Raw genomic sequence first — 14,451 nt, 5'->3', positions numbered from 1 at the left:
TTTCTTTTTGTTGCTGTAATTGTTACAAAATCTCCTGGCTTTGGGAGGGGTCCAGGGCTCCAGGGCCCCATTGCATCTGCCCTGATTCAGAAAGTGGGTCATGCTGCTTCGTTTGAGAAGGAGATACTCATCTTGCTTAGTGTGATATTTATTAGGAGATAGGGAAGGGAATGCAGCCGTGCTGTTGCATAGAAAATAGCTCTGGGGGGGTAGTGCAGGACTTGTGAAGGCAGAACATGACGTTCAGCACTGGCTCCCCTGCACTTTTTGCAGCCCCCCCAGTGCTTCTCTGAGGTCTCCCTTTCAAGGACAGTAATCCTGGCTCTGCTTCAGAGATGCATTCCTTTTTTAAAGTATGTTTTAGCTGTGATGTGAAAGGGATCACGGTCATGTGGGCCTCAGGTGACAGCTCTTCCTGCCATCTTGCGTGTATCTGGCAGCTGGGTGCTAATGCTGAGAGGGCCTCCAGTACCCAGGAAATTTTAAGGCTTTTGAACCTGAGCCTTCCCCACACCTGCACCAAGGGGCAGTGTTCCTCTTTTCTTGATCCTCGTACCTTCCCTTGAAGGCAGATAGCTGTTCCCTCCCATAACCAGGGAACAACACAGCAAAGGCCTTGGTGTAGAAAAGAGTTGCCTGGCCTCTCTTGAGGGTTCCCGGGGGGTCTCATTTGCAGGACTGTCTGTGCCCCCTCTTCTCCACTCACTCCCAGTAGATATTCCCAGCACTTCTCTTTGTCACAGCCACCAGAGCTGCCTCATGGAGGGTCCAAATGGGTAACCCCCACCCACTGCTGGTCTGCAACAAGCCAAAGGACTTGCTGTTGTTCCAGGAGAGGTGGTGATTCCCTGTGTATCCTCCCAAATACTGCCCCCCTCCTTATACACACATACCTTTGCCCTCTTTTTGCTCATTCTCTGAGTTCTGGCTGGGCTTAGTCACTGCCTTTTCCCACCCTGAGAGAGCCCAGTAATAACAAGAAATCCTAGAGGTACTTTATTCCCCTCCCTCTCTTTCTAAGAAGCTAATCAACGTGGCATCTAGGCAGCAAGGATCCCACAGCATGCTGGTGAAGAGAGCTTACTGCATCCATACAGAAGTGCAGGCACTGCTGAGGCGGGACTAGGAGGCTTTTTAATAACACTCCTGGACAATGGCTTGGAACAGAAAGTAAAGAAGGGATAAATTATCCCACTGAAACTGGAGGGCGGTAGGATATAATTACCTGAACTGGAATCAGGCCAGGATACCCGAGTTCATACCTGGTCCACTGTCAGCAGCAGCCTGGGCTCTGCAATGAGCAGGACAAGGTGGGTGCCTCTGGGAGACATGACCACTCCCTTCAGGCGGTGGCAGGAGGAGCAGTCCCCACGGGGTGTTCGACAAAATGGCTTTGACGTCACACTTTGTTGTTTTCCAAGATCCTTTCGCGCATGTACAGAGATGCCTAGGAAGCTCGGTGGGACGCTGCAGCCTGTTAGGGAACAGCCTTTGTCGTGGTCCTTGTCTGAATACTCCTGTGTGTTTCCATTTAAAAACAAAAAAACCCTAAAAAACCCATTAAAAAAAAGAACAAAGGAAATTGACTTCCCAAAAATTACACTAAACTAACACTTGGGGCCTGGCGCCAATCCATGGTCTCCAGGAAACTCTCAGTTAACCACCAATCTCCCAGGGCTGCAGGGAGGGGACAGTCCAGCAGTACAGTCCTACAGCAGGGCCAATGCAAAGGGTTTGGAGGTACCTGGACAGGGTCCCTCCTGGCTGGACAAGTTACCTTTGGCACAGAGCAAAGGGCTTTTTCATGCCATCGTGGCTAGCTCCAGGCATGCTGAGATGGGGCATTCCTGCCAGGTTGGGTCTGGTGCTTTGTGCGTGGTGGAGAGAGTGAACACCTACCTCCTTGTGCTTACAGCTAATAAATAATCTCAGGGCTCGGGCAAGGGACGCTGTATCAGCGAGTGCTTTGCCTTCCAGGCTGCACATGCTGGAGGTAGGAGACCCATGATAAAGTGGGCCAGGCCTGTATATGTGCAGCCTTCAGTTTAGTTGGGTTTTTCCCCCCCCTTTTGGAGACCCAAGTTCAAATCCTACCTCTGCTCAGAGAGGCTGATGAGGTCTGGGCTCTTCCAGGTTCCCACTTGCACACGCCCCAGCGCCATGTAGCTCAAGGTGACTGGCAGCTTCCAATCTGGTTTAGCGCTAGTTTGAAGAGAGAGGGGTGCAGCGATGGGAAAGCCGGCGCTGGCATGGGGTGCATGGGCAGAAGCTCCCTGCAGTCGAGCGGGCTGCTGGTCTGTGGCGAGCGCAGCTCGATGCCGGAAGCCCTGAAACACCTGCCAGCACTGTGCTCAGCTCTGTCTGGTGCTATCAGCACCGTTCTTTTGTGAGGACTAATTTCACTCATCGGCTTTCATAAAAGAAAACAAACAGGCTCCTGTACCTATTGCAGCAAGCAGCCAGGCCTGACATAAAGGGAGCAGGCGCAGGTCTGGCCCCCTTTCTGAAATCCCAGCCTCGGGAGGATGCGAGCCAGATGCAACCCCTTGCTTTAACGGGGTGTTTGCGGGTGACTTCTTATGGTGGTGGGTTTTTGCTGAGCAAGGGAACGATGTCACTGATTTCAGGGGGTGGCAGAAGCTGGTATGTGTTCAGGCTGAAAATATTTACAGGTTTTGAAGTTGAAACGCAAACAGGAAAAGCCCTTTAAAAAGTGAGTGTAGTGGATATTCAAAACAGGGATTGCCATGGAAACGCCACAATATTTGCTTAAATTGACACAAAGGTTGCTGCTTGCAGGGTTTTAACTTCTTTGGCTCCATTTTTTTTGGCCCAGCACCCATCACAAATAGATCTCAACAGCCCCCTTTTGTTTTGCTTCTATTTTTTATCTGATGGAAATAGTAATAATAAAAAAGCCCATCCCATTTAGAAATCCTACCTCTCAGATCAGCCTGAAGCTTCTGAGCTTCTGTCAAATATTCCAGCCTGGGCTTTTCTTTTTGGCGCATAAGGTAAAAAAAGTTTTGTTTTTTTTTTTCTTTTTTAGTGCCCTCTAAAGGAGGAAATAGAAGGCAATTGTCTTAGGTGGCACTAGCTACAGACAGTAGGGGAGGGCGATAAATGTAGCAAAGGTGGAGGAAGATATCCAAGGGGAACAGGAGAGGAAGAAGATATCTTTATACTGGACTGAAATTTGAGGGATCTGTCACAGATTTGCCATGTGATGATCTTGGGAAAGCTACTTTTAGTTTCTGAGCCTCAGTTTTCTTTTTCTGAGAATAATGTTACTTTCTTTTGTCTGTTTAGACTGGAATGGGGGGGGACTGTGGGTGTCTCTCTTACTATGTGAATGTACAACCCCCCAGCACAACGAAATCCTGATCTCACGCACTTCTGTAAATGCAAATAATACAGCCAATAATAAATGACCCATAACACTAGGAAATGGAGCCACCGAGAAATGTGGACAGCAAAGGCAAGTTGTAGTGGGAGCACTTCTCAATAAATGGCTTGGTAGTGTTGTCCGGGCCTTGGCCCTTGGATGGCACTCGCTTCTTTCTTGGAGCGGGATGGTCGTGTGCTCCAGGGAGGTCTGCGGTTTAGCGCCCAACTGAGGACTGTGTAAAGGGCCTCTGGAGTGGTTGTCTCATGAGATGGTTGGATGACCGAGAGGAGGGTTTAGTTGCTCCCTCAGCTGGGTCCTCGTGGTTACGGGACTGCTGAGCTCTGCGGGTGGCTGAGGCATTCCAGGCTAGCATCAGTAATGGCATGTGATTCACCATGGCTCTTGCGTGGCTCAGTAAATAATATCCCATTCGTTTCCTTTCATCCTTCTCTTCAGGGCCAAGAGACTTTGCCAAGCGAAGGGGACCCATCAAATTCTTGCAGTGTCCATCAAGGACTTCTGGAAAACAGGTCCTGATTCCCCTCTTCGCTGTGCGCTGTGGAATGGACTTTGAGCCCAGTGACTTCCTGATGCAAGGTACTGGCTTTCCTTCTGTAATTGGTCCTTCTTCATTTGGGCAAGGGCCAGAGTCTGGTTTCTAGGTGATTTCGAGCTGCTGGAGACTTCCACTGAGTCCCTAGGGGATGCACTTCTGCCACACTGAGTTCATATTTAAGATGCGCTGTTGGAAGCCCCCATGTGGGTCACAGCTTCAGCATAGTGTTGGTTTGCCAAGGGTTGGTTTCCATACAGGACTTGTTGGATGGGTATGAATTTAATTTTGAATGCTTCTGGCTCAGCCATCAGCGTCACAGCCAGTAAGATGGGGAGACTTCGAGGCAGGGACTTCGGAAGAAGCAAATGGGGCTGGCCATGACTTCTGATACTGTAGTTTGTACACCTGGATTAAATCCATGGCTGCTGATTTTCACATGAGACACTCTGAAGTCTTCTTCCTCTGAAGTTCCTCATCTACAGTGTTGTGTTTTTCTAGGGAACATGTCAATTTGGGATGGAAACGGGTTCCTATGCCTGACCAATTGGGATATGAGGGAATCAGGCCTGTAAGAGCCTCTACAGCTTCTCAGTGTCTGTGTGTGAGGAGTTTGGGGCTCTGTAACACCAACACAAAGGTTGGGGAGCGGCATGTACTACGAGGGTGGGACTCTGCTGTTCTGAAACACATTCGAATGTCTTTCCTTCTGGCTTCCTTCCTGGCTGCTCTGCTAAGACGGGGTTGGTACAGTGTGACTAAAAGAATAACTACAATCTAGACCTACAGTGGGGTAATAAACCTTTCTCGCATGGCAGACCTGGCTTGGGTGGGTTGGAAGGTCCTGCCACATAAGGTGTGCTGCTGGTAGGAGATGCTGAGGACATAGGTAGTGCCTGAGTACTGGTTATGTGGTACTGGTTATGCATGGGGTCCGTGTTACCACCCAGATGGCAGCAATAGTAAGGGAGAGTGGAAACACACAGCCAAACAAAGTTCATTCCTAGTAGGAGCTCAGTGAGTTCATGTATCATAATTCTGGAGACTTGGGGATTTGTTTCTTTTACTCACTGAGTGAGATATCACTGTGCCACAGTATCTGAGGCCACTGGGAGCCAAGATGCAGCAGACAGAGGTGTGCGTGTGCAGCATCGGGACTGGGAAATTCAGGTTGGGACAGCAAAAGAAGGTCCTGAGACCTAAGACTTTAGTAAGAACCCTTCTCCTGGGGGAGCAAAATGCCCACTGGGTGTTCAGATGTCCTGGTGACCAGCGCCTTGGGTAGACTTGTCTGTTTAAGGGTGCTACAGGCCAGGACGATGGGCTGTGGTGCACTGAGCTTGGTCGGTACCTCCTGACACCATTCCACGGCTACGGTGCCTCCAGTCTGGCACGTTTGGTTCTGAGACGTTCATTTTGCACTGCATAGCCAACGGGCTTTACCCCTGGGGAGAAGGTCTCAGCAGATGGAGTCCTCTGGCACCTGCGTGTCTTACTTGAACCATGGAGGGCCTTCTCCTCCTTGGGCTTCAGAGGCTGCAGATCTTGCTAGGCCAGACTCCTGCCTGTGGGTGAGGAGCTGTACAACTGAAGGAGAAGAGGGAGGGCATGGGACATTGGGACATAAAGGGAGCCCTGTGGGCTTATCAAATCAGATGCAAATTCTGGGATTTGGTTGTGGCTGCTGGACCTTCAGGAGCTATTTTGTAAGGGCCTGATCCAAAGCTGGAGTCTCTCTCCCTTGACTCCATTGCTTTTGCACTAGTGTCCAAGGGTGCTCACCCTACCTCAGGGCAGTTGTTTCCAGTTTCTGGCAGGGGGGTCCCAGTGTGCTGGAGAGGGGGCAGCAGCAGTGTGGGGTTTGGACCCCCAGTTTATACTGGAAAAGTAATGGAAACGCCAGTTCCGTCTGTCTGCCCCTGGCCCCAAATGAAATCTAAATTTGGGGTTTAATATAAGATGACTATCTTCACTGTACCACCACTGAATGGTCTCCTCTCCCAGTAAGTCAAAATGGGAGCCCAGCTGGCCCCACCACAACCTATCTTGACAGTTCTGCAAAGGATCTGTCCCAATATCCTAAGAAGAGCTGGGGAATGTAAAACAGCCTTGCAGAATCATTGTGGAAATTTCCCAGCCTGGGTATGAAATCAGCTGGCCTTCCTTTGCCAGGAGGAGGCTGGGACACTGAAGCACAGTTGGCTTGCCCATAGAAATATATGTATGCATTACTTGCTCTTGGTGAGTAAAATTTTCCCAGGCTCTTACAAAATCTAGTCTAGATTCTAGCATGCTCTATTTTACCTAGCAAGGCTGGAACATACAGTATCTACCTGGTACACATCATAAACTTCCTGCCTAGGATATACTGTGTCTAGTATGATGTCCCCACCAACCAGTAACCTGCTACAGCATACATAAATCAAGCTATGATATGCATTCTTTACTGGTAACATGCTAAAACATACATAGTTAGGCTGTGCCATGCCTAGTAATGGTGGAGGTGGGAGTGGGAGATGTGCAGTCTCTGTTGAATTTCATGGGACATGAGCTTTTGAGAGGCATAGGATAGAAAAAAAAACACGGGTGGGAATGGGCTAGGTCTGTTGGACAGATGCAGTTGACATGGATGGCTGTATCAGAGCCGCTGGTTGCGGGGGTTGCAGGGCCAGCAGAGAGGCAACTGTTTTTCCAGCAGCAAGTTTTGACTTTGTCCAGTTCACCACTGAAATGGTCTAACAGTCCTAAAAGATCTTATTTATTAGGGATAAGAGAAGCTCCTTCTGCCTTTTGGGTTGGCATGAGATGCTGAACCTCTTGAAAGCTGTAGTGACTCCATCCTGGGGAGAGGCTGACCTGTGATGGGGAATGGAGAGGCTAGGGTTGGAGAGGCCTTACAGATCATCATTTCCATCCTGGTGCACCCTAGCATGGTTTGTTTGTGAGCCATCCCTCAGTGTGCTGGTAAGGACAAAGTGCCAGGCCTGCCTACCACATTGGGTCTGTGGCTAGTTTGGTTCCCCTGTGTTGTTTCAGGCAAGCCCTGGTGGAACCAGGCAGACAGAGTTCTTTGGGTAAATCTGATATCTTTTATTAGACCAACTAAAATAGTTGGAAAAAAGTCTTCTTTGCAAGCTTTTTGGTACAAACACCCTTTTTCAGGTAGAAGTAGTATTTGCCTGACGAAGGGTGTTTGTCCCCGAAAGCTGGCAAAGAAGAATTTTTCCAACTATTTTAGTTGGTCTACTAAAAGATATCCGATTTACCTAAAGAACCTTGTCCGCCTGCATCCTTAAACCAACACGGCTACAACCAACATCCCTGGTGGGACCAGAGCATTGGTTCCTAGCTGGGCTGTTCTGGATGACTTTGAGCTCTAGGCCTTTCAGACAAAGCAGGGCAGATGTTACCTTGGTTGGCGCTCTCACCTGTGTTGCTGTGGCCTGACCTGGCTGGAGCCAGCCCTGCCTAGACAGAGCCCTTCTGGTGTGGCTGAGCAAAGGAGAGGGAACATGTTAAAAGCCTGTCTGGGATAAGAGCAGGGTTGTCACATCCATCTGCTCAGGCCCTGACGAACAGCCATTCCATATTGTTAACATATTGCCTGCCATATGGGCTGGCTCAGCTCTCCAGGAACGCTTGGGAGACCTGACCTCTAGTGTGACAAGATGTGAGCATGAAGGACGGGGTTGACAACAGCCCTTGGGTCTCGGAGTGTGAAACCATGTTCCAGCCACTTCCGCTGCCTTTCGCCGTGCTCGCTCACACTCTCTCTCAGGGTTTTTTCCTCCCTCCCCTGTTTTCCGCATCCCTGGTCTGCACTAGATCAATGACCTTCACTCATAACCAGACCGGACAGTTCTAACTCCCTCCCCCGGGCCTTCGATCAGATGTTTGGTTGGCGGCTGTGGAAAGCTGAATGGGGGGGGAAGTCAAAGGAGAGGAAAAGAAATCATGTGTTCAGCAGGCTTCATAGCTACCCATGCCTCATCTGGTCTCTGGGCATGGCTGGGCCTGATCCTGAGAGGTGCTGAGCACCTGCCACTCCCACTGATAATGGGAAAGGGAGGAGCTTGGGGTCGATTGATCACATCCTTACCAGGGGCCTGCACAGAGTCCAGATGCCAGTGTGAGGAGAGGGAGCATCTATAGTTCCCCCTCCCCCTGAGTGGCACAGAGCAATTGTGAAATGAATCTTTAGAGAAGCCCATGCCAAATCCCTTCAACCTCTCCCGCTGTGCCAAAGAGCCTATTGGCATCACCTCCAACCAGCCACGCAGAGAGTGGGAGATCAGACTGATGACTCAGGGCAGCAAAGGGTGGTGGGGGGAAAGGTTTTACTCCATGGTAGGGCCAGAGCCTTGCAGGAAGTAATCTGGTGGCATAAGCAGGACTCTCTTAAAGAGTGGAGATGCTGCTCCTTGATCCCCGGTTGCAGAGAGCTGTTAGCTGTGAGCAGGATCACTGTAATCTAGCGGTGTGCCAGCACATGGTCACACGTACATGTGCACACCCTGTTGTGGAAGGGCAGGCAGACTCTAAAGAAGCCAGTGCTGGGCAAATTGTTGTCGTTTGCTTCGCAATTGTCCCATTGTGGTGCTGGCCTTCCCGGCAGCTTGGGCAGATGGAGGTGGCTCAGTGTTTGAGCAGACCATTCTGGCTTGGAGAAGTGTGGATTTCCACCCTGCCACTCCTATCATCTGGAACCATTTTCCTGGCTTTTCATCAGCCTGATTCTCCTTGAGCCACTAGGAGTTGGCAGGTCTTTCCCTCTGCTGGGACTTCTGTCTTCTTGATCCCATCCAGACTTCCTGGGGGTGGAATCTGGCACCATTTAGGTTAGCGGGAATTTTGCTGGTAGCTTCAAAGTCAGGATTTTATTCCCAGGTTTCAAAGAGAAGTTTTCTCCCTCCGCCAGACCTACCTGTTTTCAGTGCCACCTCCTGACTGCAGGGTTTGCTTGTGTTTTAGAGTCAGCCCAAGGGGGGATTGCCCCTTCCTTCCCTCTCTGTCCAGCACCTGGCACAGCGGGGCCTCAGACCTTGACTGGAACCTCTGGACCCTGCTATCATACAGATCCTAAAGAACAGCTTCAGCAGCTAGTCTCTTCCCTGTCCTCCCCTTTCTCCACAAACGTTCCCAACCTGGAGATGAGTGAGTTAATTTTGTCTCTTAAAGGTCCTGTTTTTACTACATTTCCTATGCTGAGACAGCTTACCCTTTCAGGTGGTACATCACTTTCTTTTACTTACTCCAAGGAAACTGGATTTTTGTCCAAAGTGACCTGCCCCAAGTTACCTGATTTCCAGACATGCCAAATGCTTGCAACGTGACATGCCAATGCAGAAAAGAGGTCCCTTGTGAGAACAACCCACAGTGAAAAGGAAGAGCAGTGACTGCTAATCCTATGCCCTGCCTACTAGCTCATGGAAAGGCTTGAGCTGAAATCCTGCCCTCGGGGAGAGGAGGCTGGGGGGGGATCGCTGGCAAAACTCCCTTCATCTTCAGTAGAGCTGGGATTCTACCCTGGTCCCCTTAAGAAAAACTTTATGTTCTCCTGGAAACTTTTTCCCCAGCCGTGGGTCCTTCCATCTTGACATACATGGGGCTTGTGATGAACATTAATCATGTGTGTTTGTGCAGAGAGGGGCCCACTGAAGACTTGCAAAGTTCAAGACCGTGATGAGTCTTGGTTTATTTACTTAAGCTTTTGTTGGTGTAACAAGCTTGATTTTATGTTAATATAATGAGTCAGGACTAGAATTGGGAGGTGCCTTTTCCTGGTTCTTTCAACCACCAGGTAACGCTTTCGTCCTCATCTTAATAGAGCCAAGCCAAGGCGGTTCTGCTCTAATTAACTGCCACATGCATGGGTATGTTGCTGCATCCTTAGAGGAATAACTACAAATGAAGGTTGACACCAATCTCCAAAGGCCCCACAAGCTTCGGGAGCCCATTTAGCTGTTGTCCAGGATATTTGGGAGACTGCACAGGCCAGCCAGTGAATGCACTACACCCCAGAGTTATTCTTCAGGTCTTCTGATGTCATGACTGGATTGTCTAGGAAATAGTTCGTAGCCCTTGACCATTAGGAGATCACAAGAAAAAAAGCGATTGGAAGGCCTTTGGACCAATCGGCACTTAAGTATGTAAATGAGTTTCCAGAGCAAATGCTGTAAGAAAATGCAGTTTTGAGAAACACATTAATAAAACCAAAATTTGAAAAAATGAACACACCCATGGAAAGAGATACAATGCCTTCTTCAACACATTCCACATGGGGTTTGTTCCAGAGCTAATAATGCTCCATCCAGAAGTACATAGTCACCCAGAGGATAACACCAGAGGTGGGGCTTATCTCCTTCCTTTTGGTTAATTAACTATTTAAAGCAGTGGCACTTAACTTTTTGGCCCTATGGGCCAGATGAGTGCCGTGGGGCCTGTCTGCAGGTTGGATCAGGCCCCTTGCTGCCGCTGCCTGGCCCTGCATGTCCAGAATAAGCCCTGCATGGCCTAGGCCAATCCCTGTACTCATGCATTGGGCCCACATAGTCTTGGCCAGCCTTTGTGCACCTGGATCGGGCTCTGTGCCATCTCAGCCCAGCCTTACATGCCTCGATCGGCCCCACATCACCCTGTGTACCCAATCTAGTGAGCAGGGCCGTGCTGTCTGGCCCATGGGACTCCCCACAGGTCCAGAAATTTGTCAGCAGGGGAGTATCAATTAACACTGCCACTGTTCCCACACTGTCAAATTTTTGGACCTGTGGGGAGCCTCACGGGCCAGATGGTATGGCTCTGGGGGCTGGAACTGGCCCATGGGCTGGGCTTGAGCACCCCTGATTTAAAGTAACTCTAAAAATCCGGGCCAAGATATCTTATGGTGCCAAGCAGCACAATTGCACAAATGTGGCTTCCCCAGTTTACACCAAGCAAGGTGGAGATGTGACTTTTCCTGAGCTGCATATTGTGTGTCCAGTTGCTTTAAGGCCAAGAAAAACAGAGAGGAAAATAGGGAACATTCAGAAGGAAAGTGAAGTTGCAGCAAAATGGCAGCGCCAAGCACTGCGAAATGTAGAGTCAGGATCCTGATAACCATGCGATTGGCTTAAAAAGTTGTGAGATTTCAAAGCTCAGAAGGTTGCTGTCCTGGTTTTGCACTTTCAAGGTGCACAGAGGTCACTGTTTCCAAGCTCCTCCCCTCCACCGCGAGGGCTGGAAATGCACCATTCTCACAAAATGAAAGCTGAGATCCTTGCTTAAGCTGCTGCTTTCAGGAGCTGGGGCTTTAAGGAGAATAATGTATGTGGCAAAAGTTGGCAACACAGAAACTGTTCAGCCTGAGTATGAATGGTTTGGAGGACAGCCTGCCAGGGAAGGGGATAGCGTCCTTAACTCCCAGGGCTGGTTGGAGCAGGAGCTGAACTGAGCTGCCTCATAGTCCAGGGATGTTTCAGCCAAAGCTTATTTTCACTTTGGCTCATTGGATGGGAGTGCTGCAGAGCATCCACAGAAGACAGTTTTGTCCTGGCTGGGCATCATAAAGAGAGGGGCTTTTCAGACCATGATGTCTTGTCTTTTAATCGATAGCTGAACATCCTAGGGCCTTGCAGTTGATGCTGGAGCAGCGAGAAGCCATGTTTGTGCACAACTCGGGTATGCAGGTGAGGCAGGGGAGAGGGCTTCAGCCACCATCCTCATTTCCTCCCCCCACTGCCTTAAGGGGACAGGGCTCACACGCAGCCCTTGTGATGCCATGTGCATTTGTAAGGGAAGGGAGTCCTGCCAAGTGTTCCTTCCCCCGCATACCTTTTCCTGATGAACCCCTGCTCTCCCAGGCAAAGAGTCTTTACAGGGGATCCTTGGGGACACCGTCCGTGGGGTTCCCGGGGGGCAGCCACTGAGCAAAGAGAGGTGCTGAGTGCTCTGACTCCACAGAGCTCCCTTCCATGCAATAGGCATATCCAGGGGTGGGCCCAGCCTAACACTCTAGGTTCAGATATGGAGAAGTTTCCGAGCCAGGCCGTGGAGGTGCCACCTTTCAATCCAGATTTTGGAAACCTGACGTGCTCTTTTTCTTGAAGAGCTGCCTGTCCCAGCCCCCAGGAAAGGGTGAGTGGGCAGGCTGGGTGACAGAGCTGAGCCTGAAAGCAGGTGGCTCTTGTCCATTTTCCCTCCTGGAAAGTTTGTGCAGAACCTTTGCGTGCAGGGTGGCTGAGACCCAGACCCGGGGCCCGCTGTGCTAATGCTAATTCCTAGCCCTTCAGTACTGCCTGCACTGCTAGTGCAGTGCAAGTCCTGTGGACATCCCCATACCCAAATCCAGTCTCGGGTCCCTTGTTTTAGCCCTGCCACTGCAGCTGCCCTCCTCCAACCCACTCCTCATCACCTTTACCCCCACCCCCCATTCATTCCCCTATGCCGCTCTTTATGGGCTCACCAGAAAGAAAACTAGATTTTTCTTTCCCTTGTTTGCTTCACTCCATTACTCCCATCTGCTCCTCCATCCCCTCAGTCCCTTGCTTTTGCCATGGGTTTTCTGCTCTCTCTCTGTTCACTGGTCCGCCCATGCAAGCAGGGGCAGCGCAGGCAGGGGTCTGGTTTGGGACTGGAGGTAGGGGTGGGTGGGAACGTGCCTCTTCAAATTAATCAGTTTTTTCCTCCAGAAATGCTAATAGAGAAAAGCAATTAAAGTGGCCTGCTTTTATTAAGTAATCTGTGTTAAGAGCTGGTAATGAAGTTTAGTGCCGTTGTGACTCGATATTTCAGCTTCACCGGTTTGAGTCAAAACAACCCAAACTGGGGAGTGAGCTGGAGGGAGAACTGGTCTCCAGCAGCAGTCGTGCTGGGGCTCCCTTCCCTGGATGAGCTGGTGTGGAGTTTCCGATGTGTAGCATAACAGAAGCCCCTGTCTAGTGGCTTCTTGCCGGGAGAGCGGCCTGTGTGGGGAAGGAGGTGTTAAAGCCAGCAAATGGGACAGCAAGACTTTCCCTGGGCTAAGGTAACTGCTGGAGAGATGGGGAAACCGAAGCCTGTTGTGGCATAGTGACTTGTTCATGCTCAGCTAAGGGCAGCCCTAGGGCTCCCCTCGCTGTGCTGGTGCAAGCATGTAGGTGGAGCTTTCAGGAAGAAACTGTAGGCAGAGGAGTTGTGGGGCTGAGGATCAGGCCACAACAGCAACTGGGCAGGGAGCAGGATCCTTGCCTGGGGGAAGTCATGCCTGCCATTCACGGGCTTCACCTCGGAGAGCCGCACCTTCACCTGCACGCTTGCCTGCCCTGCTACCAGAGAGGAGCTGGAAGCACATCTTGATTTTTTTTTTTTTTTTTCTTTTCCCCTCCCTGTGAAAAAGCAAGGGAGAAAAAGGGAGCATGTCACTTTAAGCAGCCCCACACCAAGCCTCCGCCATCCTGTTTTATCTGAAGTCCAAACGCATGTTGTTCCAGGGCCGATCCGCTTTAGCTAATTAATAATCTGACAGGAGCCACCCAAGGGATTAGCTGCTGAGATGAGCTAGACCAAACCCCAGCAAATGAGCCCCGTACTCCCTGGGGACACAGAGGTGACTTTGGGGGGCAGGGGCTGCACCACCGGCAGCAGGGTGATGAGGTCCTGCAGGGGATTTATGGCAGTGGGGCGGGTGACAAGGAGGCATGGGGCTACAATTTACGAGAGGTAAACTAATAAATCAGCTTGGTGGGGAGGGGGAGCACCAAATTAAAAGATAACCTCTTAAAGGAGCAGCCTTAATTTGTGAGGCTCCTGGTGGCGGGGGTTGCACGCTTTGCTGGAGAAGGTCCCAGTACAGCTTCCTCTTTCCTGGATCCAGCTAGTTGGGAGTGGTGGCAGGACAGAGTGCCTCCACCTCTGTCCCAGCTTTTCGGGGAGAGGACAAGCAATTGGCTTTTGTGAGCTGTAAACACTGGCACGGGGGCCTCTGGGACAGCAGCTTTGTGGGGAGCACCAGGTCTATCTCTGGGGTGCAGATGGTGACAGGAGGCAGAGAGTGCAGGAAGACACTGCTGTCCGGGGGGCTGTGGATGGTAGGATGGCTCAGGATTTTTCAGGAAACCTGTACCCTAGGAGTGGCCTAGAGCAGTGGTTCTCAACCTTTTTTGTACCAGGACCCATTTGTTAACATTGCTGGCCCCCAGCCCCCCAGTGTGGGGCAGGGGGGCTCCGAGCAGCCCCTTGAAGTCTGGGACTCTGCCAGCCTACAAGGGAAAAGTCACAGTTTTCCACATGTTTCTCCTTTAAGGAGAATCCATTTTTAAAAGTCTGTTCACTACTATTTTATATATTCTCACAACCCACTTCTAGGTCGCGACCCATGGATTGAGAAACACTGGCCTAGAGGCTGTTTGCCAGCTGGGCCATTGGTGACCTGCCAGCTGCTGCTTCTGCCCTCTCTGCTACTGTTCCTGCCGCAGCCCTGCTGCACGGGGATCCCCTGTGCATGCTCCAGCAGGAAAGGTACACAGCCAGGAAGGGGCAGCTCTCCTGCTCCCCC

General features: G+C 50.7%; 1 protein-coding gene across 3 annotated transcripts in view; it reads left to right on the top strand.

Annotated features, from left to right (window-relative positions):
• Positions 1–3,822: 3,822 nt before the first annotated feature.
• Positions 3,823–14,451, top strand: part of CASZ1 (castor zinc finger 1) — a 188,408-nt gene continuing 177,779 nt past the window's right edge. For 2 of the 3 annotated variants that reach the window (XM_019541675.1, XM_019541674.1), the window contains exon 1: positions 3,823–3,985. The gene's annotated coding sequence lies outside the window, so the exon portion shown is untranslated. The remainder of the gene's footprint in view (positions 3,986–14,451) is intronic. The other variant, XM_019541676.1, reaches the window with a different exon arrangement.

Source organism: Crocodylus porosus, unplaced genomic scaffold, assembly GCF_001723895.1.
Source record: "Crocodylus porosus isolate Cpor-Errol unplaced genomic scaffold, CroPor_comp1, whole genome shotgun sequence".
NCBI classification, from domain to species: domain Eukaryota; kingdom Metazoa; phylum Chordata; order Crocodylia; family Crocodylidae; genus Crocodylus; species Crocodylus porosus.
The sequence above is the reverse complement of the archived record's forward strand: the minus strand, read 5'-3'. Positions and strand labels throughout refer to the sequence as shown.